Source organism: Trichoplusia ni, chromosome 4 (assembly GCF_003590095.1).
Source record: "Trichoplusia ni isolate ovarian cell line Hi5 chromosome 4, tn1, whole genome shotgun sequence".
Taxonomy (NCBI): domain Eukaryota; kingdom Metazoa; phylum Arthropoda; class Insecta; order Lepidoptera; family Noctuidae; genus Trichoplusia; species Trichoplusia ni.
Genome location: NC_039481.1, coordinates 10,481,893 through 10,508,530, shown reverse-complemented (window position 1 = coordinate 10,508,530; position 26,638 = coordinate 10,481,893). Strand labels below are relative to the sequence as shown.

The 26,638-nt window shown below is 33.0% G+C and overlaps 1 protein-coding gene across 1 annotated transcript in view; it reads right to left on the bottom strand.

Moving 5' to 3' along the window:
- LOC113492989 (neuroligin-4, Y-linked-like) overlaps positions 1–20,462 on the bottom strand; it is a 74,183-nt gene extending 53,721 nt beyond the window's left edge. Inside the window, exon 1 of the mRNA XM_026870751.1 lies at positions 20,215–20,462. The gene's annotated coding sequence lies outside the window, so the exon portion shown is untranslated. The remainder of the gene's footprint in view (positions 1–20,214) is intronic.
- Between the last annotated feature and the right edge of the window lie 6,176 nt (positions 20,463–26,638).

The window sequence follows — 26,638 nt, the reverse complement described above, 5'->3', positions numbered from 1 at the left end:
AACACACTTGTACTGAGCCGATTTATTTTTGGAAATGCGTATATGATTTGAGTTTCAAAGTTTTCAAGATGTAATCTATCTAAAGCGACCGTTATCGACTCTATCAAAGGCACCAAAGTAATGTCAAAGCTGACTATCATGACAATGTACCTATTTCCATGAAACTTGAATAATCAATAATAGTCTCCACTGCGTCAACAGTATTAAAATAAAACTTCTTGAAATAGTCGTCCTGAAGCAAAAATAGTATTTTACTGCTTTTATATGGGGATATAAAACTGGTATTTCAGTAGTTTCGCCGTGTTTGGCTAACGGCATAATAAATCACGGAATTTATCTTTCCCCGGAACGAGTATTTGCCCTTCACAAATCAAAGTTCAGGCCAGTATAGAAAGACAAATGTCGGTTTAGCGAGTCTGTATGTGGGTGACTAAACTCTGTATTTTGCCGAACGAGTTAGCAAATTGACTTACTCTGTCCTGTTGTGCTTTTTGGCTGGAGTAAAAGACAAATATACTGCGATAAAAAATATAAATATTAAGAGAATCTTTTATCAATGTACTAGTTTTGAATATAATTTATTATCATTTTAACTGTGAAATGTATTTCAGTACGAAAACAAAATAGTCAGGTTTTTGTTTTTATATTTTCTTTAACGACTCTCTCACTAAAGAATAAATTTTTGTATCGCGGGACTTTCAAAAACATTCAAGTCACTCTAGGGCCTGTCTAACAGTTACATTTTGCGAGCGCCAATTCTGATAGATCTTTTCAAATGTATTGACAAGTCATGGTCGTGGTTCTTATCTAAAAGGAATTACATTTCAAAACATATTTGCTATTTGACCATGAAACTTGCGAAAATATAAAACCTTTTAAAGGGTATTCAAAAACAAAAAGGCATTGACGGTCTATTTATTGCAAGATTCGCAGAGTTCAGATATTTGTACTAATGGATAGCCGATGGTTTCCATTGCGAAATGAACAAATGCTTGCCCTAAGTATGAGTGTGCATGTGACTTGATTTTTTGTAAAAACCCCCGCGATACAAGGATTAAATTCCTAATTGCGGGAGTTGTTTTATAACAATCATAATCTCTATTAGAAATGCATCTTCCAAGACTGTTACAAAACTATCATCAGAGCCTAAACCAAAAAACTTGGCAAACTTATTTCTAACTGCCTTCTACATTATTTCTTCCCATTACGAATATTATCGAAGGCTTCATAAAACTATTATATTGAACCATATTTCACCGTCAGGACCTTAAGCTCGAACAAAGCCTATAACCCGTCCACGCCTTACGCCGTTTGCATCCAAATTATCCTTAACATCTTTATTATCTACTGGTTTCGGACGATATATCAAATCTATGGCACCTATTCTGACTATCAGATGTGAAGAAAAGCGAGGCGTTTCTTTGACAATGTGGATATAAAGACATGATTTAGTCTCAAGTAGGAATGCAGCAAAATTTAAGATGGACTCAAAAACTGATTAAGATTAAGATGGACTGCGCGACACTGACTGAACGAAATATATGTAACACCACTTTGTATCCATTTACAACGATAGGTCTTTAAATATTTATCAGAAAGATACAAATTAAATTCTTGTCGTTAACCGCTGCAATTTAAATCATTCAAGTAATTTACATGTTGATCTAGTTAAAGAAAAAATAGACCTATTTGTGGCTGCGTGCGAGGAAATAGGTCGATGTGAGGCAAGCTCTGTAAGGGTTAATGAACTCTCCAGGGATCCTACATTGTAATAATACGTTGTTCAGTATGTAACGGGATTCCGACATGTTCTTTAGATGTATATGTTTTATGAGGAATGAATATATCGTCATCAATTTATTATGTTTCAGATGTTGTCGGTAAGTTAAGAGCTTATAATCCAAAAACGATTAAACACATAATACTCATTTTATGTTCTTGGATCAGAAAGTCTCTTGAGCCTTATAAAAATGCCTGTCAATATGTTTTATTTGTTTTTTTTTTTTTGGGTTTCACTTCATTTATTTATATATTTAATACGTATCATCTTAATATGGAATGGCACTACGCGAAGAAAGAGGCTTACCGTCCAAAGATTGGATTCTCTTCAAGCCATAGAAGTTTCATATCAAAAATTCATAGAGAACATGCAAAATCAGAATTTAACATATAGTAAGCTTAAGTTTGAGAGTCCTTATATATTCTACCAAACTACCCTTACGTTGAATCTAAACATTCGTTTGTTAAATGGTAGAGAATGGATTTTTATAAAAATGAGTATCCTAAAAATATAGTTTAACCTGAGAATCCTTTCAGATGACAACTTTAATAATATTTTGTTGATCCAAAACCGATAACCCGAAAATAACATTCCCAAAATGTTCCTTAACTTGAATAGATTTATCTTGTGTAGATGAAAAGGTGAGTAAGGCGGCTCTATTTTCTTTGAAGATTTGGGGAGAAGTGGGCCCTTAGACACCGATTGAGTGGTCGATGGATTCGCTGTTTGCTGCTTCGCACCTAAGTTTATAATCTTGAAAGAGATTCTTGAAGAACAGGCTGGCTTCAAACGTTAGTCGAAAAAGTAAGGACATTCGACTCTTGCATACTAATTTGCTTGTTACGTATGTGAATTACTTTCTTTTCAAATTCTTATATAGCAATTTTTGTATCAAAAATTGTTTGTTTTTGTACAAATTTAAGAAATGAATCAGCGAAAATTTTAGGCCTTGAAAAGAGAATGTTTCTAACACAAAGATTGAAATTGAGCTTGAGATTTTTCTGTATTTCTAAAAGGAAATATTATAAAAATCTTGTATTTTCGAACAACACTTGAACACTTTACCATCATATTATCTTAGTTACTAAGTCATACAAATATAATACAAACGGTCCGAACTCAATTCAAGAGAATATTTCCTTCCAATCGGATGACGTCACTGGCCCGATTAAATCGCCCGATTGTTTCCTCATAATTGGGTATCAACGAATAGGAAATTAGACTTTTACAATTATCACGACCGATAACTCTTCTGATTGCTTTCGTAGAGTTTAGTTGAATTAAATCGTTTTTGGAATATCCGAAGATTACTGAGATTAAATCTTTTTCAAGAATTCAAATGTTCCTCTCGTAAATACAAAGAACAATGATAAAAATCTATAGCCGAGAAGTCAAATGATATTACGGGTCCGTAAAACGTGGTGAATAGAAAATAGTGTTTTTAGGGAATCGCATGCATTTGCCAATATATACATAAACACAATGATTTTATAAACAGCTTGATGACTATCTTTATATAATCTTTATATTTTGTTTTGTTAAACGCCCAAATCTTAGTAAAAACCATGTTTCTATCGACCCCAAACAATCCTCTATTCACCCCATTTTACCCATATATCAATAGACTGTAGAGTCAAAGTGCACAAATCACACTCCAGAAATTTTCACGACTGTCTTAAAATCTCGACTAACCAGACCTTTGAGCGGTTTAAATTTCAACACCAAGTTGTACTTATGAAAAGAAGAATATTGTATGTTTCAGTGAACAGCTTCATCGTAATAATTCAAAGAAAAATGCGTTTTTATTGCATTACAATCTCGTTGAATCTCAACTCAGTAAAATATAATATCAGAAGTCTACAAAATAATATTATAGAGCAAGTTAAATACCAAGAACTCAAGTCAAACATACATTTTGATTCGCTGACATAAGTAGCTTATTCACGTTTCATAAATGCATTTAAAATTCATTCAACCACGTATTGATTTTACATTTTAATCTGATTATGTCAAGCTTTAGGTGGACTTGTACCAATAATTAAAATTAAAAAATGTATTTATTTGTAGTAGTCAAGATCTTTCATAAAAAGAGATTTAAAAAGTATATCTATACATATAATAAAATTGTAGAAAAGTGAAAACTGTACATTGAATATTTTTAAAAAAGAATAATTGCAGGGTGGTCTACGAACGATTCTGATGCCGAAAATATGATTATTAGAATTTTTGTCTGTTTGTCTGTTTGTCTGTTTGTCTGTTTGTCTGTATGTATGTCCGGAAAGATCTCGGAAAGTACTGGATAGAATTGATTCATATTTTCAGAGAATATCAACAAGAGGTCCGGTCAACATACTTTTTACTTATTATCTCGCTTTTCGTTACAGGGGGTGAGCAGGAGCCTTTTATATCTATACACAAATATCAAATTATCTCATAAACTACTGAATATATTTCGTTCAAATTTTGCATGAACCTTACCGTATACATGATATAACAAATATACAAAAACCATAACGCTACTATGCAGGGGGCATGAGCAGTAAAGTTTTAAATTTTTGGACTCACCCGTAACATCGTGTAATACAATTATGAGGTGTTTTTTCACCCCATTGAGTAGTAGGCAGCCCGGTCATCAATTTACTCAAAAAACATCACGCTATTTATCTTAAGACTTTTGGCAGAGCAATAATATATTTTTTCGAAAGTAAATCATTTTCACAAAATCAGTCATTTTATTCTCTTTCAAGTCTAATGTAGACCTAGCGCGACAATCTATACATATAATAAAATTGTAGAAAAGTGAAAACTGTACATTGAATATTTTTAAAAAAGAATAATTGCAGGGTGGTCTACGAACGATTCCGATGCCGAAAATATGATTTTTAGAATTTTTGTCTGTTTGTCTGTTTGTCTGTTTGTCTGTATGTATGTCCGGAAAGATCTCGGAAAGTACTGGATAGATTTGATTCAAATTTTCAGAGAATATCAACAAGAGGTCAGGTCAACATACTTTTTACTTATTATCTCGCATTTCGTTACAGGGGGTGAGCAGGAGCCTTTTATATCTGTACACAAATATCAAATTATCTCATAAACTACTGAATATATTTCGTTCAAATTTTGCATGAACCTTATCGTACACATGATACAACAAATATACAAAAACCATAATGCTACTATGTAGGGGGCATGAGCAGTAAAGTTTTAAATTTTTGGACTCACCCGTAACATCGTGTAATACAATTATGAAGTGTATTTTCACCCCATGGAGTAGTAGACAGCACGGTCATCAATTTACTCAAAAAACATCACGCTATTTATCTTAAGACTTTTGGCAGAGCAATAATATATTTTTTCGAAAGTAAATCAATTTCACAAAATCAGTCATTTTATTCTGTTTCAAGTCTAATGTAGACCTAGCGCGACAATGATTAAAATAAGAGAAACATAAACTATTAATACTTTTATTATTATTCTTTTGATGCAAATGTTACTTCGTAATCGGTACATTCTTGAAACAAAGGAACTTAAATTATTTTTATTTTTATTGGAGTACTAAAATTACTCAAGTTCAAATGTGGAATGCCGTAATATGATTTTGTGTTTATTTACGATAGGTGTATATACCTATGTTTTTAGCTCGGTAATGTTGGCGATGCTACTTCAAGATAAAGTAGTAGTGCGTGTAGTTCACATTGATCTCATCTATAATTATGCATAACAATAAATTACTGAACGACACAGTTAATTATATTACCTTGGTTCATATGTAACAACTAGCTACAAAAATGTAAACTTTCAAACAAAAAAAAGCCTTTCAAACAATGAAATAATGTTTTCTTAAATTTGCAACATTACATAGGCCAAAAGTATTTCGGATAGAAAAGCCCAGAAAACTTGCATAAAAACTTTATAATAGGTATGCAATGTGAAAGATCTATGAGACCAAAGCTATCAATGAATAAGAGCGTACGCTAGAAGGTTTTTGACATTACGTATCTATTGATAGAACAATGTCTACCGATACCTGGGATTTTTCAATATTTTAACGATTTGATTGGTCTACATCCGCCATTACAGAGAACGCACACGTGGCCTTTCCAAAGATTCCTTTAAAAATTTATTGTAATCTCTACTTATTTAAAATTTTCTTCTTTCGTAGCCTTGTAAAAACAGGCGAAGGAACGAGACTGAATGAGTATCTGAGATCCCAAAGCTAAGCCGACGAGGATTAGAAACATATTTTTGGAAATTTCTCCAATAAGGCTGATAATAGCGTGTAGCTATCAGCACTTACATCCGTCATACAATGACTGGAAGATTCATTTTGGCTGTCGGTATCGACAGCATAACCTCATAACCAACCTCATGTAGTCTTTATTTAAGTTCCATTTATGCAGTATTTTACTTCAATGATCGTCAGGTAGGTTAACGAATAAAATACGTATCTTTTCTTTGTAAATTGGTACAGTAAATAGAACTCATGCGCATGAAGTCACTTTTATGTTCATATTTTGCTTTGTCGTAACATCACAAATTAGACATATCCTATACTTTACATTTTTGTCATTGTCAATTTGAAAAAAGGGTTGTCTGATATTTTTTTTCACGCTCTTTATTTACTTATCAGCAATTTAAAGGCAAATCATGATCAAAACACCAGGGGGGCAAGATAACACGTTTACCAACTTTTTTATTTTGGAAATGTTCCAAAAGTTTGTGAGAAAGATCAGTTTTAATATTAAGAGGACAATCAAACATAACGTGTTTCAGGAAACCGTTTATCTGGGCGCAATTTTGCAAAATCTTATATCTTATGACACTATGTAACATCCACAGTTACCGAGCCCGACTCTCACTTCACCAGCTCCGTCCACAAAAATAATTTGACATCTTATTTATATCGTCAGAAAACATCGTGTGTGAAAATAACAACTGTCTGGCTATCACTGTTCCTGAGAAACAGCCAGGTGACAGACAGACGAACGGACACCGGGGCCTCAGTAATATGGTTCTGGTTTACCTCTTTGGTTACAGTACAATAATAATTTTATGACACCTCATAATCACTATCATAATCCGTCTAACAATTTCAGGTGTAGGCCGACCAAAGAACAGACGTGCTCGAAAATCATAACCCACCCAATTAGAAAATGGAAACCCTCGAAAGTAAAACATTTTTAGCAGAAGTGCTAAGACTGAGTTATACCTACTGTTATTTTTTATACTTGCACCCCCCCCCCCATTTTTAAACGGCTCGATTAATCAAACATGTCTTAACGAACACTCGCACATAATTCACGTTTAAATTAAAAAATTGTACAATTCGTTCGGAAGCTATGATGTCACAGACAGACGGGCAGGCAGGCAGATATGTCAAAGTTATAAGCCTCTCTTTTTGGGATTAAATAAGAAAAAGTAATTAAAACAGCTGTGAAATATTTGACACCAGGATAGTATCGTAAACGATGAAATGTGTTTGATTCAAACATTTGATAGTCTTTGGGCCGCTCAAGATTCATTATAATTTAGAAAAAAAAGCAAGCTTAAAATGTAAAAAAAGTGTTTCATTTTCAATATTGTATTACATTTTTGCGATGATCGTTATTATTAAACTTCATAGTTTTTCACATCTTGAAAATCACGCAGACGAAGTCGCGGGCAACAGCTAGTATATGTATAAGTCTTGCGTTTTTGTGAAAGCCATCTTGGTCACCAATGTTCATGAATTCGCATTTCAATTAAAACAAAATCAATCGTTTATCCTTTCGAGAACTATGTTACCTTATATTAGTATAAGGAATCAAACTTGAATGGATGTTATTCCCTTTATCAACGGAATATAATGGTATTATATACGTAACTAAATAAAGCATTTTCGCAATCTCAGTCATCGTAGAATAAAACAAAGCCAGCAAAGCTTTGTTTTATTCTACGATGACTCTACGAGCTCTAATGAACTAAAAACTCGAACTGAGAACACAACACGTTTTCGAACCTAATTCGCCAGTGAACAAATCATGCGCCAAGTTCGAACAAGTTATAAACGACACAAAGATAACACAGTTGTCAGACTTGTCGAACGTATCTCCGTATCTTTTGTGGTGCTAATTGAACTTTCTGTAGATGTGAACTTGGCGCTAATCTGACGTGCTCCTTTCTTTGAGTTTGTTGAACTTTGGATCTCTCTGACGTCACGTTTGTTTGCGATCGTGATTGATAGAGTTCTAATTTTAATTTGTAACTTATTGATTTTGAACGAGGTTTTTTTGTTTTCTTGCAGGCCATTCTTTTTTTTATATGTGACGATTTTAATTTTAGTAAAATTAGTTACAGTGTAACACAATGTATTTTTAGTTGTGTGGTCACTCATATTAAAAGCTTAGCTTGGAAACAAGAAACACAATCAATTATCACAACCTTATAAATGTAGAGTTGTGTATCAAAAACATCAAACGCTGAGCTTAGCTCTTGAAAACAATAAAATTATTACAAACGGTCCGATTACCAATATCCGAAGCTCAAATCATTTATTTGTGCAATTAAACAGGGAAATATGCAAACGATTCTCATAAAGTTATCCCACCCTTTTGTACTGCTGGTCATTGGCGCATACATTTAATTTAACACAAATCCCTCTCATATTCATTATAAACACACGCTGTTTATGTGAACCCATTTGAAATTAAACGGATAACATTTTATCGTAAAGTCTGTTACCGAGAATTGATTGAAAAATACCGAAACATTATCAAGGACGTTTTTGTTAAAATGGATACTAGGACAAAGTATATTGCTTTGATATCAGAATTTAACAAAATAAAAGAGCAATAGCGAGTTGAAAAAAAATAACAACTCAAATTCATGACCCTTGCAACGGTTGTTTTACCTCGATTTTTCTTTTAATTGTTATAGTGGTGACAGAAATTTATCATCTTAACAAATTTCAACTGTTTTACTATCACTATTCTGGTATACAGCAGTTGACGTGTGGACTTACAGACAGACAAAGGACTCAGGCAGTAGACACTTCGTAATAAAATTCCATTTTTACATTTGAATACGGAACTCCAATAAAACAAATAACGATATAAATGAACCGAACACTTGTTGGAACACAACCGAACGTTTCGTATTCAAAATGGCCGCGTACTTCAACCAATATAACGGCTTCAAAGCTTAAACTAACCTAACATCTTATCACAACATATAAACTTATTCCTGCAATAAAGAACTAAATTTAAATAATCAAGATTTGGCTGTAAGATGAGATGAGCTCACCCGTACGTGAGGGTAAAGGGTCGTTCCGGCCCGGACAGGTCCTGGCATGCCGGAAGAATCGCCGGAACCGATGTCAAATGAAATGTCAAAGTTAAAGGATTATGTTGTACGCTATGTATAACATGGTTCACACACTTGAATTAGAAATTTGTAAATTGTTTTGAAGAAACATGATTATATTTTAAATACACCGTGATTTTTTAGTCGTCTTACAAAAGCGGCCCAGTTCATGTACCCAATGACTAGAACACGTTCATGATAAAAAAACAGGTATTTATGAGATTTGAAAAAAAAAAATCAATTTTTATTCAATATTATGATGCAATTCGTAGATTTTTCGAAACACAGCGCTGTTGCGAGCTCGGTCCGAGCCTTGTAACAATGGTGAGGGGCGCGGGCGGCGGCAATTTTATCATTTTAAGAGTATATTTCAGATTTCTCTTGTTTAATTTTCTTCGTACTTATTATCTTAGTTGATGATAAAAAAAAAATCGTGCCTTGGGGTATTTTACGTCGGATACATGAACAGGGCTGCTCTTGTAGGACGACTAAAAAATCACCGTGTATAGTGTCTGTGCGTAAATTAGAATCTTTCTTCTGTGAAGCGATATAAGAGAATGTACAATCAATGTCATATAATCTACTGAACCAGCTCAGCTTTTAAGTCAAATGAAAGATCATCAAAATTGGTTGATTCGGTCCTAAGTCCTGTGGTAAGTAACGTAAATAAAAAAGAGAAAGATTAATAACGTTTTTGAAGTCGGCTGAAAAAAAGGTATGATGTTCCTAAACAATTTTGATGATATATTTGGCGCTTATGGCTCAAATTTTAAATATATAAGTTTAGCACAAATGATTTAACCATTATTACATTAACGATTCGTTCTATACAAAAATCTTTTTCGAAACATAAATTTGTTTAGCTAACACGCATAATTCTCAAGGCAATAAAACCGGTCAGAGGATAGTCGTAACATTTCAACTTGAAGTCCTCTTAGACAAAGACACTCTACTAACAAGGTTACCCACTCTGAGTAAGACATTACTTACTTGTAAAGGACCGCAAGTTCTAAAGTAATCTCAGCCGGGTTTTACGTGTCATAATGGTCGTATTACAACCGGCTGAACTACGTTTTAAAGTAGACGAAAGAGTACTACAGCTTACATTTTTGGGTGACATCTCGTCATGACTAATAGAGTTAATAAAGAATCTTGTAATACTGAAGACTACGCACTGATTGACCGAAATTAAAAGTCTGCAAGTAAGTTAATGGTCACCAAACTAAAATATGACAGTTTCCTATCATTCCTTATCGTGATCCTTTCTTATCATTCCTTAGCTTGGATTTTTATTTTGACAAGAAGCTAAACAGTGGCTACATGGTTTCGTTTTTATCCTTCGTATACAGAACCCTATGAACTCAAATTCCTTTTAACACTTTCGATATCGTTGATACTAATCCCATCACCGCATAAATGAAACTCAAAGGCCAAGAAAACAAAACACAACTGTTATAGAAACACAAGAAGCATAGTAATATGAATATATTGGACATAGAAAACCAACATTTATGACAAACTATTCCAGCGGATGGTACAAGGAAACCCACTCATTTCGCTACATTGCTCTCGACTACTGGCATTTATTTGAGTCAGAAGCCTTACAATATATCCTCATAATCCTACAAGGATTAATGATGAGAACTCTTTGTGTCCTACAATCGGTTTAGAGGGTTTTAAGAGGGTTGATATTGTCAAAGTTTCTTTTGTTTTTTCGAAGACTTTTATAAATGGATTTGTTAAGACGTTTTTAACACGGTTTTAGTTATGTAAGTGATAAGAATGATTTTTGGCATTAGATATTTTTTGTCAAAGGTTTTATTAGTATAAGATTACAAGTAAAGTACAAAATAAATACTGTTTTTGAGAAGATGCTATCTTAGCCATATTTTTGTTGTTGTTATTTCGGCAACAGAAGAAATCCACTTGGAACAATTTCAACTGTCTGATTCAACGGACGAGCAGACAGCCGTGCCTTAGTAATTTTCCATTTTTACCCTTCAGGTCAAAATAGGATCCCTAAATTCGGTGAATATTTTTTTTCAATTATCATACTCACATATTAATTTCTTAAAAATTGTTAAACTCGCATATGAGCTTTACCAGTTGTCCTTATATTATCAACAATGTCAAAAAGACATTTTCTGTTTGAGTTACCTCTAAAAAGCTACCCAAAAGTCTTTTTATTTCGTTCGCTACTAGCTTTCAGCTTTATTCCCACCCGCATGTTAGCTCAGTTTATTTATGTTTGTCAATTTTCTGACATTTTTGGCGTACGTTTAACAGCCACTGCATATTCCTATGAAATTCGTTTTTGAATTTTGTACAAAGAAATCAGTTTCATTGCAGACTGGGTAAGCGGAGAGTTGGAATATTATTTTTTGAGTTATTTTTTGGAGGTTGGTGTATTAAATAGAATAGTTATTGCGTCATTTTTTTTTTGTCAGCAACGTTCGTTATTTTTTCATTGTTATTGATCTTAAGCTATTGTTGTTTTAAGTTCATATTCATAGCATATAGCATGCGCCTTTTTCTCTTCTTTACTTCTTGAATATGTACTAAAAACTACAAAAGCCAAAGCATAAATAAAACCTCTTAAAACTAAACCTATAATACTTTCGCAAACTAATAAAAACAAACCTTAAACATTCCTTTCAATAATACTAAAGTTTACGAAAAAAAATACGTTTTATTCCAAAGAGGTAATGAAACAAAAAGTTTATGAGTCATGAACTCAGACTTGATTTTAGGTCATAAATAGTTTGGGAACGTGAGGTGGCTCCTAAGTATAGTTTATTTAGTGATGAAGGCGTATAGAGTTATAAAACTTTTTATATTACATACAAAGACTTGGTTTACAAAGAGTTTCTCTTTAATAAAATGGGTGTCCCAATACTTTTTTGACATAAAGGTCTTTTAGTACTGCTATGAAATGTCAAATGTAACGTTTTGCCTCATAAGTCCACTCTTATTTCCTCAAAAAGATTTTTAGCCACATTAAAATGGAAATTTAAGTAACGATCATATGATAGCAAATTTCCAAAGCTAGAGACTATATAATTAGTGGAGGGACTACAACGAAATGCTGAATCTATACACTGTAATATGATTAAATGAAAAGGGAGATGATGGAATAGCGAAAACAGAAAACATAGCGACGATCCCAAAAAATAGGAACAGATAAAAATCAATAAACTGCCAAAAGTCACTTGGCCACCTTAATCTTAGGTAATCAAGAAATCGGAGAACTCTTTACAAAACGTGTAGAGTTGTTAATAAAGATCAGGAAATGCGAAGCCTGACCAAATCACAACCTACCAGAAAAAGTAAAGAAGGATTATAAACGAATCAATACGATGAAATAAACCTTAATTTGAAGACGATATCGAACTTCGATTTAAATTCGTTCAAAACTGATTATTTTTTAAAAGGAACGAACTGTGATGATGACAAAGCACCAAATTTCGAAATTCAAAATGGAAAATGCTTCGATCGCTTTGTTTAGTCCCTTTTTTGTTATTTGCCCCGTTTTTCTGGTCGCTGTACAAAGCGAGAATTCGGTATCAACGATTTTAAAGGGTATCGTATTTTAATATTCAATTTCAGTTCTCGTGATATTTAACGTTTTATTGAAGCTGGATTCAATTTAGTACTATTGGTGGATTTCTAATATTAATTTGCTGCAATTAATGTCAAAATTTTGAGAAAAGAAACAGTCGTAAACGTATTATGAAAAATATCTAAATAGAGCTGGCATTTTAGCCAGTTATAAAGAAATGACAAAACTAACTTTGCATAACCTAACAAACCCGCCTCACTAAAGGCGGAATGAGGGATAAAATATTCATATTTTTTGTCCCACTTCAGTCTCTTCATCCACTTTCAAAACAAAACATTGTGCATAACGAATGTCATCTAAATCCTTAAAAATATGACGGATTTAGGAAGCGGTTCAAAAACGACTCGACTACAGAGCAGGCTTCCAACCGCCGTCAGAATATTAATAGAGTGGCCAAGACTTATTAATATTGATGACGTCACAACAAGGACATGACAGATTATGTATGGGCTCTGAACACTTAATCAGTGGATGTAAGTTTGGGGAAAAAGGACCAAAGCTGTTTATTTATGCGAAGTTACAACATAAAGGGATCGGGGAAAGTTATCCGGCCTTACGTGTATGTAAAACTTTTTTGGTTATAGTTTTAGAAAAACAGTAGTAAAAGCACCAGTTTAGTTAAAAAAGTATTTTTCTACGTTTTTGGTAAAATATGAACTTCAACACTAAGCACCAAATTGGAAAGTCACGTAAAACAGATAGTTATTTGCCCTTTGTTTAATTTATTCTCATCACACAAAAATACAACAAGAAGAAACCGTTCTATCCCGAACGGAATACTTATCATCTATTAACATTAAAAAAGAAAAAATAACCTATAAATAACGTTGTTAAATACAGATACAATTCCATCCCTAAAATAAAGGATTTATCGAGACTAAGGACCAGAACACTTGAATAGCATCATCAATGAATACTAGGAACATAAATGTCAAAGCGCTCAGTACACTCGCTTTTAGAGAAGAAAACGGTGCCAAGTGCTTTTTTCGTGACCCAGCTCCCTAATTGCTAGACAGCGATTTATGCACTCGATCGAAATGTTCACAAATTTTGTTTGAATGCCGCTCTGATTTGGTCCTACGAAACGAGTTTGGTCTTTCAGTATTTTTGGATGCTATCAATACTACGTTTGTCGTATCTTTGTAGAATGGTTTTATATTGCCGTGAGAGTAATGTTCTTTGATTTGGAAAGCAGCTAAAACTGATATATTTTTGGGGAACAACTTTTGGCTAGTTGAATTTACGGTAAACTTCGTGATGTTTACTATATTATATTTACACAACCCTAAACAACATATACAAGATTATCAGTATCTGCAAGTGTTGCAAACCAGATTTAAAATGAGAGTGGACACTTGAATATTTTATATAGTTTTTTTCTAGCGCTGGCAAAATCTCATTTTTCCACAGCGATATGATTATTTATTTGGGCCATTGTAGAGCAAAAACTTACGTTTATATAGAGGTAATCAATTCAGAATATAAATCCAAAAAACATTTCGTTTCCAGTTTTAATGACTGATGAACTCTGGGCAAATATCACGTGATATTGTTTACGAGTGGTAATCAAACGTGCGATCCTTGATTCTAGGTCAATATGCGCTCATGAACGTGGATGCCTCTCCGAGCACTCGGTAATGAAATTACAGTTCGACATTTAAAAGCTGCAAACGGATTTGGTACTCAAAATATATTATTTAAAAAGTCCGAATTCCAAACTTTTTAAATGTATTTTAGGTATTGTATTTTGTAACATATTTTTGCACTTTTACGGACTGAAGTCAAAAATGAGCGAAAAAATACAATTTTATTTTACCCTGAAAAAAAAGATTGTCAACGCTAAAAAGCAACCTCAAAATAGCGTAGACAGAAATAAAAAAATGAGAAGAAGAAACGTTTTCAAAGAATATCATATTTTTTTGCTACACATCACTTGTCACTTTTTCTAACATTAAACGTTCGACAAAGGTCGTTCTTATAAACACAAAAAGAAGCGAAAACGAAACTACTACCAGTCAATTTTAAAACGAGATCTTAAAATAAACATGACTGCTAAGAAAATAACAAGCCCAACTATCTCTTTTCCGTCCGTAGCGAATCGAGGTCAGTCTAATAATAAAGCAAAAATAGCAAAACAATTTCAGTTGGTAAACTACTAAGCATTTTTATTTAATCACCATAAACAAGAGGAACGGTGCCGTGAAGAAGGCAGTAATTAAGTGGGAAATGAGAAGCACGCGTGCAGACACAATGTGATTACGTCTACGGAACGGACTCAACGAAATTAGTTACTGCTAGTTGCGACTATGCGGTATGGAACCACTAGAATGGAATCGAATTAGGTATACACTACTTAATTATTTAGTAAGTGGTATGTCTGAAGGAGGTACAAGGATCCTTGAAAATAATATGGGCCTAATTGCACCAATTTTGGGAAAATATTTTCCTTTGCACTTTAAGAGAATGTGTTTCAAAAACGCTATCTCAATTCTCAGTATTTAGTTTAAAATTATTTTTCTATGTGATATTTTTTTCAATATTTGTATGTATCATATTTTTTATCAATTAGACGCGAATACTCTGGTTCATTATACACTAATGTCCATCAACTAAATCCAGAACCCGTTAACAGCATTTTTTCAGCCCAGAATTTAAGCTGCATGTCAAAGTCCTGAACCAAACAACATTACACACTACAGCTGAGCACCAGGCTTCATGTAAAAAACATGCAAACCGGATTAATACCTCCAGTCGTGTCAAGCGGCCGTCCTATACAGGGACATATTGATTTAAAAATAATCGGAATTTTAAATGCAGTATCTGTAATGCAGATTGGCCATTCACAGGAAATTTGAGACAAAATAACAAATGAGGATTATGAAACAATAATATTATTATTGTTTTCATAATCCTCACTTGTAGGAAAAATTATTGAAACATGACTTGTTTATGACATGTCATTTTAGCGATTCGTGTGTGTTTGCGCTTAAAGAAATGATATTTCTGTAGGTCCAGGTTTGGCTGACTAAATCTTAAATAAATATTTTCTTTAATTTTACTGACTACAATTTGACAACCCTATGGAAGTAATTAGACTGAAAATTCGGCAGCATGCGCCTTCAAATGATAGCTTCACGTGTTCAAAATTTTCCGTTACTGTTCTTTGATGACTCTGAGCAAAAATTCTGGCGATTACTAATAAGACAAAAAAATAGAGTCGTTAGTTACTCTTGCAAATTTATACATAATTATTTATTGGACTGTGCAAAACCAATAACTAGATGATTTTTGTACTACGATTTAAATAGAAAAAAAAAAACAAAAGACCTATCAAATAATAATTCCCGATATGAAACTGTAAAACAAATACAAAGATATTTGTATTGGTCGTATCTGTATGCGTGTATCGCACCAACTTATTCTTTTTCCCTAGTGGAATAAATAAATTACGTGCGAAGAAAAACACGAAGTTGTTGCAGATGTGTTTGAACCCTAATGTATCACGACTAGCTGCGTATTGAAAGGTTGGTTGTTTTATGATTATTCTTCGACAGTTTTAGAAAAGAATAGAATAAATGTGGATTTTATTTCTTTAGAGATGTAAAAGTTATATTTGTGCGTCATGAAGTAGGGAAGTGATGGATGTTCCTTGAGCGACAGTTTTATAAGATGCAAGCAAGCTAGGGTAAAGACCGCAAGGTTATTGCCCTATTTTCTATAAGGACTTTTGAGAAAGTGCATTTTTATCATGTCTCTTTCTTTTTCTATAATAAGTAGGCACAAAATATTTTTAAAGAAAAGTTGCACATTACGAATTGTTACTAAAATTAAGTGATATGTCATAATGAAGAAATGAGAAGTATTATAAGACGATATTTCTCTTCATATCTTAAAGAAAACTGTTGCTTCCAACAGTGATACAGGAGATCATTAAGTGCGGTTATTGTTCACACGGCAATCTCTAGTGTCTGATACATTTTCTCTCTCACAAGACAACTGATAATGGGCGAAGGAAAATTACACTTTGCACTTTTCTCACAACGGTGTATAGAGAAAATTACATTCAACTTTAAAAAAATACGCATGTATTGGGTAACGTATAGGTATTTTCTTAATTATCATATTAAGCTCCGATGTTTTAATGGTTGTTTTTATCCGTGCCATCTTAGCTCTGTAATGAATAAACAGATTTTGATGTTTACGTAGATGGGAGTGTTCTCATCTATGTTTCATGCAAATCAATTCAAAATGGCGGAGGAGAATATTCATTTTTACATAACTTAACAATTACATAAATAAAATCAGAGTATTTTTTATTAATTCATACTTACGACTTTCCCACGCGGTAAGACACATTTTGCAATCATTTTGTATTTAACACTTACTTAATTATTGTGCTCATTTAGGAGCCTGCTTTTCGTTTCCTTCGCTTACCTTTCTTAAATTAAATCTTTCAATGTCTAGTAGGATGTACTAAGATCATAAACATAATTTATTAATGGCGCCCCGCAGCTCCCACGTTGTTTCCGTTTCCGTGGGAATATGGTTATAAAATATAGCCTACGTCTCTTGCTCGCGTCTTAGTTTACTGATATTACGAGTAAAGTCTCTAAACAATGTTTTTTCTTTCAGTCATTACATTAGTTTAATTGTGAAAGCATAACGAACTTACATAATAATATTATTTAAGTTGCAAAAACTACAACTTACGCCTATGTAATATAGGCAGTGTTACCGTCTCTTACGACGGTAAGAGACACAAAGATTTCAATAGATGAGTCTGTTAAGGAGAAGAGTAAAGTAAGAATACTTTTATTGCATTGTCACTAAAATCTATAAAAATCATCATCAGCATAACCAAAAGTTAGTGTTTTGCAAGCATACCTACGAAAACTGTAAGAAAGTTTATAAGATTACTAGCTTTACGCCCGCGACTTCGCCTGCGTCGAGGTCGGTTATATCGCGTTTCCAAGGGAACTCTTCAAAAGTCCGGGATAAAAACTATCCTATGTTCTTTCTTAAGGTCAACTCTATCTCTGTACCAAAATTCATTAATAGCATTTATAATATTAGTAGGGATAAGTTCTTCAGTATAGTTTTTTTTATAAATTGAATATATTGTCAACTAGCTATACTGTAGTTATACTGTATCCACTGTGTATACTATTGGTATTGTATCAAAAGTGTTCGCTTATAAAATACTCAGTATGCAAAATAAACATCGACCTAGCGTGTTCATTAATGATATATTACCCAGTTTTAGAATAATATTATAAACAGTGCACAGATATGCACCAGTGACGTAAGCACAATCATATGAGCTTGTACTGAAACGTCATCAATTTTGTACAAATTCAAAACGTAAACGTATTTGTGCTTCATGTTTACACAAATCTGCAGAATTTCCAGTTATTCAAAATAATTTTGCTGTGCATAAATTGCTGGAAATATTAGTTACACGTACAAATATCTAATACAACAATGTATGCCTACAAAATACCCTAATACATAACCGTGGTACTACTACTACTAGGATTATCCTACGTAAATTTGAGGTAAGTTTTCATCAACTGCTAAACTGATTTTTTGTACAACTTAGCACGAAAGGAAGTTTATAAAAGGATAGTTTCAGCAGTTATCGTTAAAGTGTAAATATATAAATGTAGATTTGTTTCAGGTTTATAACATTTATACAAAGGGCGTTTATAAAAGTACTATGAGATATAGTTACAAGCCAATTACTAAGGAGTAATTGCCAGATACATATCTTTTCTACCAAAAAAACAACAATAGTCTTGGTTGTGTAAAACGCTGTATTCATATTTTTTATAACTTGACCTCGAAACAACGTTATTATGTAAACATAACGTTTACAATATCGAAAATTTTAACCTTAATAATGAACCACGAACCACAAATCAAAATAATAAAAAGAAAAAATTGTTCTATTTTATATTCCAATAAAACTATACAAATTTGATATCAAAGCTCACGTATTTGATTATTATGTTATTCAGCTAAAAATGTTGCCGGCGTAAAATGAATTCGGGTAAATATAACAGCATTGCAAGTAAAACTGGTGTCAAGTATTTTGCAAATTACCAAATAAATATTTCATAAGTTTAATCTAACGTCTTTTCCACTTATCCCAAGAAAAGTCATGATTGAAATTTTTCACTTCAAAATTTTCTACCAAAAACCGAGAGCCGAGGACGAATTTATAATTTTCCAAGCTTCAACATCAAAGGGCGCCTTAAAAACTATGGTAAAAAGGGGTTAGTGAACATGACATAATTTAAAAGGCTTTTTATGGGAGGCCGAGTGAGACGGGAATTGTTTTAGTTCTCAGTCATGTTGGACGAGATTAGATTAGGGATTTGGGCACGCATAAACTTAATTTGGAATTAAGGTTAAATTAACTTGTGATAATACAATAAATAGGTTATTTTTAGGTGTTTAATTACGTTTCTGTTTATTTGAAATTAAGTTGTTTTCAGTGTTATTTTTGTAAAATATTTATAGCACATTTGTATTTATAAGTACTTAGTAATAGTATATGTAAAAAAGAAAAAGCAATACAAACGAGTTTCCATCTCACGAGTTTCTATTTACAGATTTCTTATTATCAAATGTAATTGTAATTCATTTTAATCTGTTGTTTTCATAGCTACGAGTATTTTAAATAGATACAAATTTTTTTTTATCATATTATTGAGTTTTTACTATATGCAACATATTTCTTTAATAACGATACCAATCAAGCGAGCTAATAATCTCCAAACAAATTTCTTTAAATCTTTAGTTCCAATTATTAATATTTCAGTCTCAAATCGAGACTTCAATAAAGTAAATTGTATTAAACGTACTGGATACTGAAATTCGAGCCCCGCAAACAACGTACATAATTATTATATTACACATAAGTATTAAAATCTGTCCTCAATACTTCGACTGGTAAATAAAAACCACCTAATTATCTTAAAACTCCAGAAAGGAACTGACTTTCCTTAATAAACCACTTAAAAAAGAGCAAATGTCCTTTTATTCGGAATTACCGATACAATGTTGACCCAAATACGAAAATTGTTGGGGAAAAAGTCGTGTATAAATTACGTTTTCTTCAACATTTCATTTACAAAATAATGTAAATTTATTCTTATATTTATTTTGAGGACGATTTGTTAGCGGACGTATCATTGTGGATGTCGTTTAATTAAAAATCTTATCAATGTATTTTATTAAAATTCGTTTCAAATATATTAAAGGTAATCAAGAGGTCTTCATTTATAACGTAATCACTATTCGTCAAAGAATCCGTATTTCAAACTGTCGCGAGTGCGATAACCTAGTGTTGCTAAAAAAATGACGAACGATAAACTAAAACCTTCACATATTCATAAATCCAGTTTAAAACAACAACTTTAAAATACTCATTAAGTAAATGACTAACACCTGCGTGACAAACAATACATACCTTTCTAAAACCATGTCGGAGTCTCATACATCCATTCAATTGCGATCATCTCACACGAGACATATCGTCACATCTATGAAAAAGAAGAAAAATAACCACTTTCTACTTCCCTAACCTCACTTGAACTAACACGATCTATGCCTACTTATTTAAAGTCACTTTATCAAACGACAAGGAACTTTGTCTTTCATTAATTGTTTTTAAACAAACACGGTATCGGATTTAGGATTCACGAAGTCGCAGCGACGTCCGCGCGCGTGCCCGGCCGCGAGGCGACTGGTGATATTGCCAAATATGAACCTAATTTTCCCCAGATCCGTGCGTATAGGTGGGGAGTTTGCGTGCAACCTTTCATATTCGTTCGCTAACTCGATAAGAGATGGCGCTGATGAAGACTTTCTGGAATTTATTAGGTGCAAGTTCGGTGAATTATCCTTAGTGATTTCATGGTAAACGACTTTGGAAATTAAAATTGACGAAAAGGGCTATTTTCCGTTGAAAAATATGAGGAAAATTAATCGCAATGTTTTTGGTGATTCTACTGAAACGTGATATTAAAAGAAAGAACCATCTTTACCTGATAAGCAAAAACGTAACAAAACATGAAATAAAAGCTGAAACCGAAACCTTCTCGTAAAGTATATTTAGTTAATTATTTCTAAACATTGTTATTAATGGAAATAAATTGAGAGACGAAATCCTAACAATACAAATGTAGAGAATATGTAAATAACATGGTAAGTAATCTCGAAAGATAGAGCTGGTTCCTTTATTTGATTTTTGTGCAAAATAAGATTTAATACGCCCGAGGCGGGCCTAAAAAAATAAAATGAACGGTATAAACTAACATTACTGGGTATATTCTCAAAATATATGCCTCTTAAGACCGCTGATATTATTGCGATTTTATTGCTGGTGCAATGTATAAGCTGGGTTGCGGGTGAAAGGACCATTTTTTACTTGACTGAATTAATGAGGACCTAGTGCATAGTCTGTTGTTCCAATAGTATTTTGTTTCAAAGCTTCTTGAATTTTACATAGCAACCTTTTTTCCTAAATAACCGTCTTTTCTTTGCTGAAAAGTTTCGGATTATTTTTGCATCACATCGATTATTAAAGCAAAACTATAGAGCGTGAAAATGGTGCAATGAAAAAAATCTTTTAGTCAAAAGTAAATCTGCTAAGCCAAACGTAATGCTTCTTGGAAACTAGTATTACCGATGAACGTTGACCACTGTAAGTTATTAACCATTTATCAGCTTAAACCTTTAACATACAGTTACATAATCTCTCAGTTTCCTCTACGAGACCTACGGGAAATTATAGAATGATTTATTCTTAGTTGAGACCACAGAGTGTAGTACGATGTTATTGTACTGCAGTTCACGTAGCGCACTCAAAGGCGTAGCAATGAAAGTTACGAGTTCGTAGCAACCCCGTTGAGTGTCTACGAGTAGGCTACGAATGTTCTACGCGGGTTTTTGTTTTAGACAGAGACTTTGTTTTGTAAGAGTTTAATTGAACAGTGCGGCACCGTTTTTATTCATTGCGGATTTATTAAATGAATTCATTTACATTACGTTTATATTTTCTTTTATTATGATATTATGCAATTTTATTCACTAGTCGACAATTACTGCCTTGATTTTTATTTTATAGGCATTTCATTCAAACATGTTTTCAATAAAAAAAGACAAAAAGATTGGACTAATAATTACTTTTAAAAACGATTAGTTTTTTTGAAGTTTTAACCAATACGATGTTACACTTAGTATCACAAAACGAATGTAGATCCATCCAAAACCGCTGTGATCTTATCATATAAAACGCTAAACATTTGGATTCCGTAAGAGTGGGATATTTTTTGCGCTATGGACACGATTTAGTATCGTTTTTATTTGTTTACAAAAAATATATACGGGTTCCGCGGCATTAAATATCCACGTTTGCGTTTATTTCGGGCTTTCCCTTTTTCCTAAGGTTTTTCGGTTACCTTAATATTTTGAACGGTTGTTTGGTTCTGTAAAAATGGTCCCCTCATACAATTTTATTGTTTGGTTAAAAGGAAAAATGTCTGCACCTCGAATTTATTATTCTATGGTGCTGTTTCATGGGAATATTTATTCCGCTTTTTTCGATGTCACTTTGACTCTTCGTAGTATAAGTCAAACGCTGTATTAAATCGGAAAAGATTTTTGTAATTATTAAAATTGATTTTATATATTCGATAAATTGATTTCTTTTCATTCACGGGTTAACTTCATGCGAAGAGACCCGGTCCTTTTTAAAGGCGTGAACGGGGACACAGGTCCAACGTGCAGAGGCCTTCTTGAGAACTTTAATCTACAAAGTGATGGGGCATCTACTAGGGATCATTCACCTCTGCTCTATGAGAGAACTTGATTTTATTATTATATTTTTTAATTATTATATTCGATAGATGTATTATTGAGAAATTTGCAGGTCTTGATTATTTTTTGTGAAATATTTTTTTTTTGACATACCGCTGCTAAGCAAAGCCGGGAGGGCTACATCCTTTTTTTATGGTATATCTCCATTTCTTTCAATGCTTTTTGATCCTCGCTTTTCACGTTGACGAAGTTTTATTAAATTCCTTGCTCGTAACATAAAGTTTGACAAAATGAAACCAAATGTATTTTTGGTTAACATCGGAAAATAGTTAAAATTTCTTTTCAAGTAGGTATCTAAATAATGCATCCAAGACCGTAAAATTTTATACACATAGCTGCAATACACCATCAATATGTATCTTTACATCCACAATTTCCAGAACATTCTAGAAATAAACATCTCTTCGTTGACATTATAATGACAGTTAATAATGTGTTCCTGAAAACTCCGAGCTTGAGATTATTGGAAAAGTTTTGGCTGTATTGAGTGTAGTGAATATATCATGTTTACTCAAGACTTCGTATAGAAAGAGATAAAAGACTGGTCCTTTGAGCCGGCACACATTCAACTGGCTGCGGAGATTGGATATGGAAGCTATTTAATCATTTATCACTTTAAGTCATTGATAAATATAAGGAGGTTCTATTTACTTTAGTATATAACGGAAGAATTTATATTAGCCGTTTGTTTTAATAGCAGTAAGTTTTCAAAACTGTTTCAGGACTATGTATAGTAATTAATGTAAAAAAATCAAAACTTTTCAATGCCAGTAATGCTAAGTAGGTTGTTTTGGAAACGTAAATTACAACTACGAGAAATAGGCCAAAGTTGATGGTCTAGTTTCTGTTTAATGTGACATATCGGTGTTTGAAAAGGGCTAATGAAGCACGACAAGAAAATCGATAAAAAATATAGCAAAAACTATTAGGATTTAGTCTTTTTTAATGCAAAATATGCGGCAGTTTGACATCGGCATTTTGCCATAGTATCTGCGATTTTCAATAAACATTAATTAAATTAATAATATGACTTCAAAACAAGCATAAGTAGATACATCCAGTGCACTCGCAGGGTCTCCCAATAATCTGGAGCTCTCCAAGTTTTCAGCGCGACGTAAATCAAAGTTCAACAATAAGATAGAAAGTCTTCCTTTGGGACAAAGCCTGCTAGACCGGGATCCTGAACAAAACCTTCCGTTTTGTCTCAAGGTACAGAAGACAGCGGAAAAATATGGTCGAGGATTGTTGTTAGCAGATATAAATCCCAAACCGATTTTTTCACCTCAAACAAAATGTTTCCGTTGAAATTGATGAATGAATTCCTTTTACTGCGAGGGATTCGACAACCATTCAAGTCACATGCAGAGGGATACCTAGACTCAGAACAAATATTGGTGGATCATACAAAAGATTGTCCTACCGGGGTTTGAACTCGCGTCGTGACAACTCTTCGGACCGGTGCAGTCAGTCACCTCACCTTAAATGGCAATAGTCCGCATTCTGTAAACATTAAGAGTCATTTTGCTCTGACAGTACTTTATGTTTAGACCTTTTAAGATAAACAAAACATAACTTATCATAATTATAATCTCATAGTCTTTGTTGCGAGGCTTTTTGTTTTGATGTTTTCTTTTTCGCGGAAAAACCCCAAGGGAATAAAGTTAGATGTAAATAATGAAACCTACAAATAAGTAGCTAAAAGTAGAAACTATAGGTATCTATATTCAAAATGTATTCAAGTTTTCAGACAAAATTGCAAGTCGCTTAACCCCAAGAGTCAGACCACAACCCAAACTATTGTAGTTTGCACTTACCATATTTACAAAAGCTCCCTAAAACCAGTGGCGTAAGGTCCAATTTGGCTGCACCATCCTTACTCTCAAATATTCTCCAACTGACAGAGATGTAAGTGCGAGAAGGGTATGACTTTAAGACTGAAATATCTTTGTTGAAGGAAAACTGTCAGGTTAACATATTTTCGTGTAGAAATTTCTATGGATTTAAAATATTTCAGCGCAGCCTACGTGTCGTTTGTGCTTTGAATTTCAAATGGAATGTAGGGACATGAGCTGTTAAACTTTTGAATTCTATTTTAGAAAGGCATCGAGTTTGTTGTGGGATGAAAAGGCTTTTAAAGGCAAGGAGCGTACTTTTAAGGATGTTATTTGTTTCATTTTTAAGGCAGGCTTGAGATCATTTGAGTGCACATTTGACTGTAAGCACCTTTAAACACTTTTTTCTTTGGTATTGTGTCTGTGTCACTTAGTCTGTGTGACACTGTGTCATAGATTATCAGTCATCATCGAATCACCCATAAATTACCTACTGCTGAAATTGTGCCTACTTATTCATAAAGACAATAAAATAAATCTCGATTTAGAACACTAATAAAATTACTTCGTGACACAAAAAACGTAACACCTTTAAAATTGAATTAATGTCGTCGTATTCATAAAACACATGAATAAATCTATCTCAAACCCCAATAAAATACTAATTATTGTCAATTCTGCTAAAACCTTTGGCAAAATAAATTGGAAACGAATTGTTTTTATCGTAAAACGTGAACCGAAGATATACGATCCAATGTCTGCACCCAATGGGTAATTACAGGCGAAACTCATTCGATTTTTATGGGATACCACTTTTTTTGGCACGCAGTTTACGGTTCAAGTTATTTCCGAGTTTATAATAGGTGATACTAGAGTGATTGACTATATATTATTAGAGTATTCAACTGTTTTGCTGCAGTAGTATATTCAGTGATGCTTTTAGTTTGGACTCATTGAAATCGTTTATGGATAAAAGAAATGTTATTTTGCATCATTGCGTTCATTGGATTTTGAGCTTTAAATAGCAATTAAAAATTATTCTATGTTTTTTATTAAAATTGTGTCTAGTTTAGAATGATTTGTTATATAGTTAAATAAGATTACCTAGGGACTTGGGGTTTTCGTAGTGAAATCTAGGTTTGGTGTTATTATAGACTCTAGTGAACATTTCTTGAATGAATTATGAAATATCAAAAAACGTAAACGATCATCAATCCCGTCATTTGAATAAATCATCATTGAAAAAACGGCGCTCCCATTTAAATTGCTAGAATAAAACCAAATTCCTATAGAAAATTCGAGAACGTCGCATGAATATAAAAGATAGGCTGAAGCACATTCAAACAAAATTGATCCATTACTGTTGAAGTGCGAAACGTGTATGAGTAAATACAAAATGGGGGGTTAATGGTCTGCGGATCACATCTTAATGCGAAAGCACCAATTAGCGTTTTCGCTATGCAAAAATATTGCCAAAGGAAAACCAACTCTAACTCAAAAAGATAAAACACACTGAAAATACTGTAACATCAGCTTAAGCTTCACGTAACGTGCACTTTAAATTTGACATTCTATTTTGAGAGCTTTAGCTTGGATATAAGGTTGATTTTTCAATGTTTTGTGGTTACCAGCGGATATACATTAGAGAAGTGGGGGTAAGAGGCTGCAAGACGAAATGCTAAGCTCGTGTTGGTTTGAATTACAGAACGAACGTATCCACCGTTGTATTTGTCTTTCATATTTCTCATACCGACAGTTTGGTATGCGTTATTTGATTTTTGTGACGACATATTCCGTGATGTGCGTTTAAGAGTGGAACGTGACGTCATCGGTTTATGTTACCGTTTGTTTATTCCTGTTTTATTTTATGTTCGATAAAGTTTTAGAGCTCACGATTTTAAGGATAGCTTATGGGTGCCATTATTTTGTGATAAAAATGGATTAATTAGACCTTTTTCTTTATTTGCCCTAGTAAGATTATCTCTTAGAAAGTTTTGTGAAACGAATCATGCTTTTTTAATTTTAATGACACCTCTTTTAAAAAGTCTATCTGTATGAGATATTTAAATCCTGGAGAAATGTTTGCATGATGAGCAGCACGGTTATTAATTGTTTTATTTTCTGGGTTTAATATCTGACTATTACTTCATATATGTTGGGTTTTAGAAACAAATAAGTATG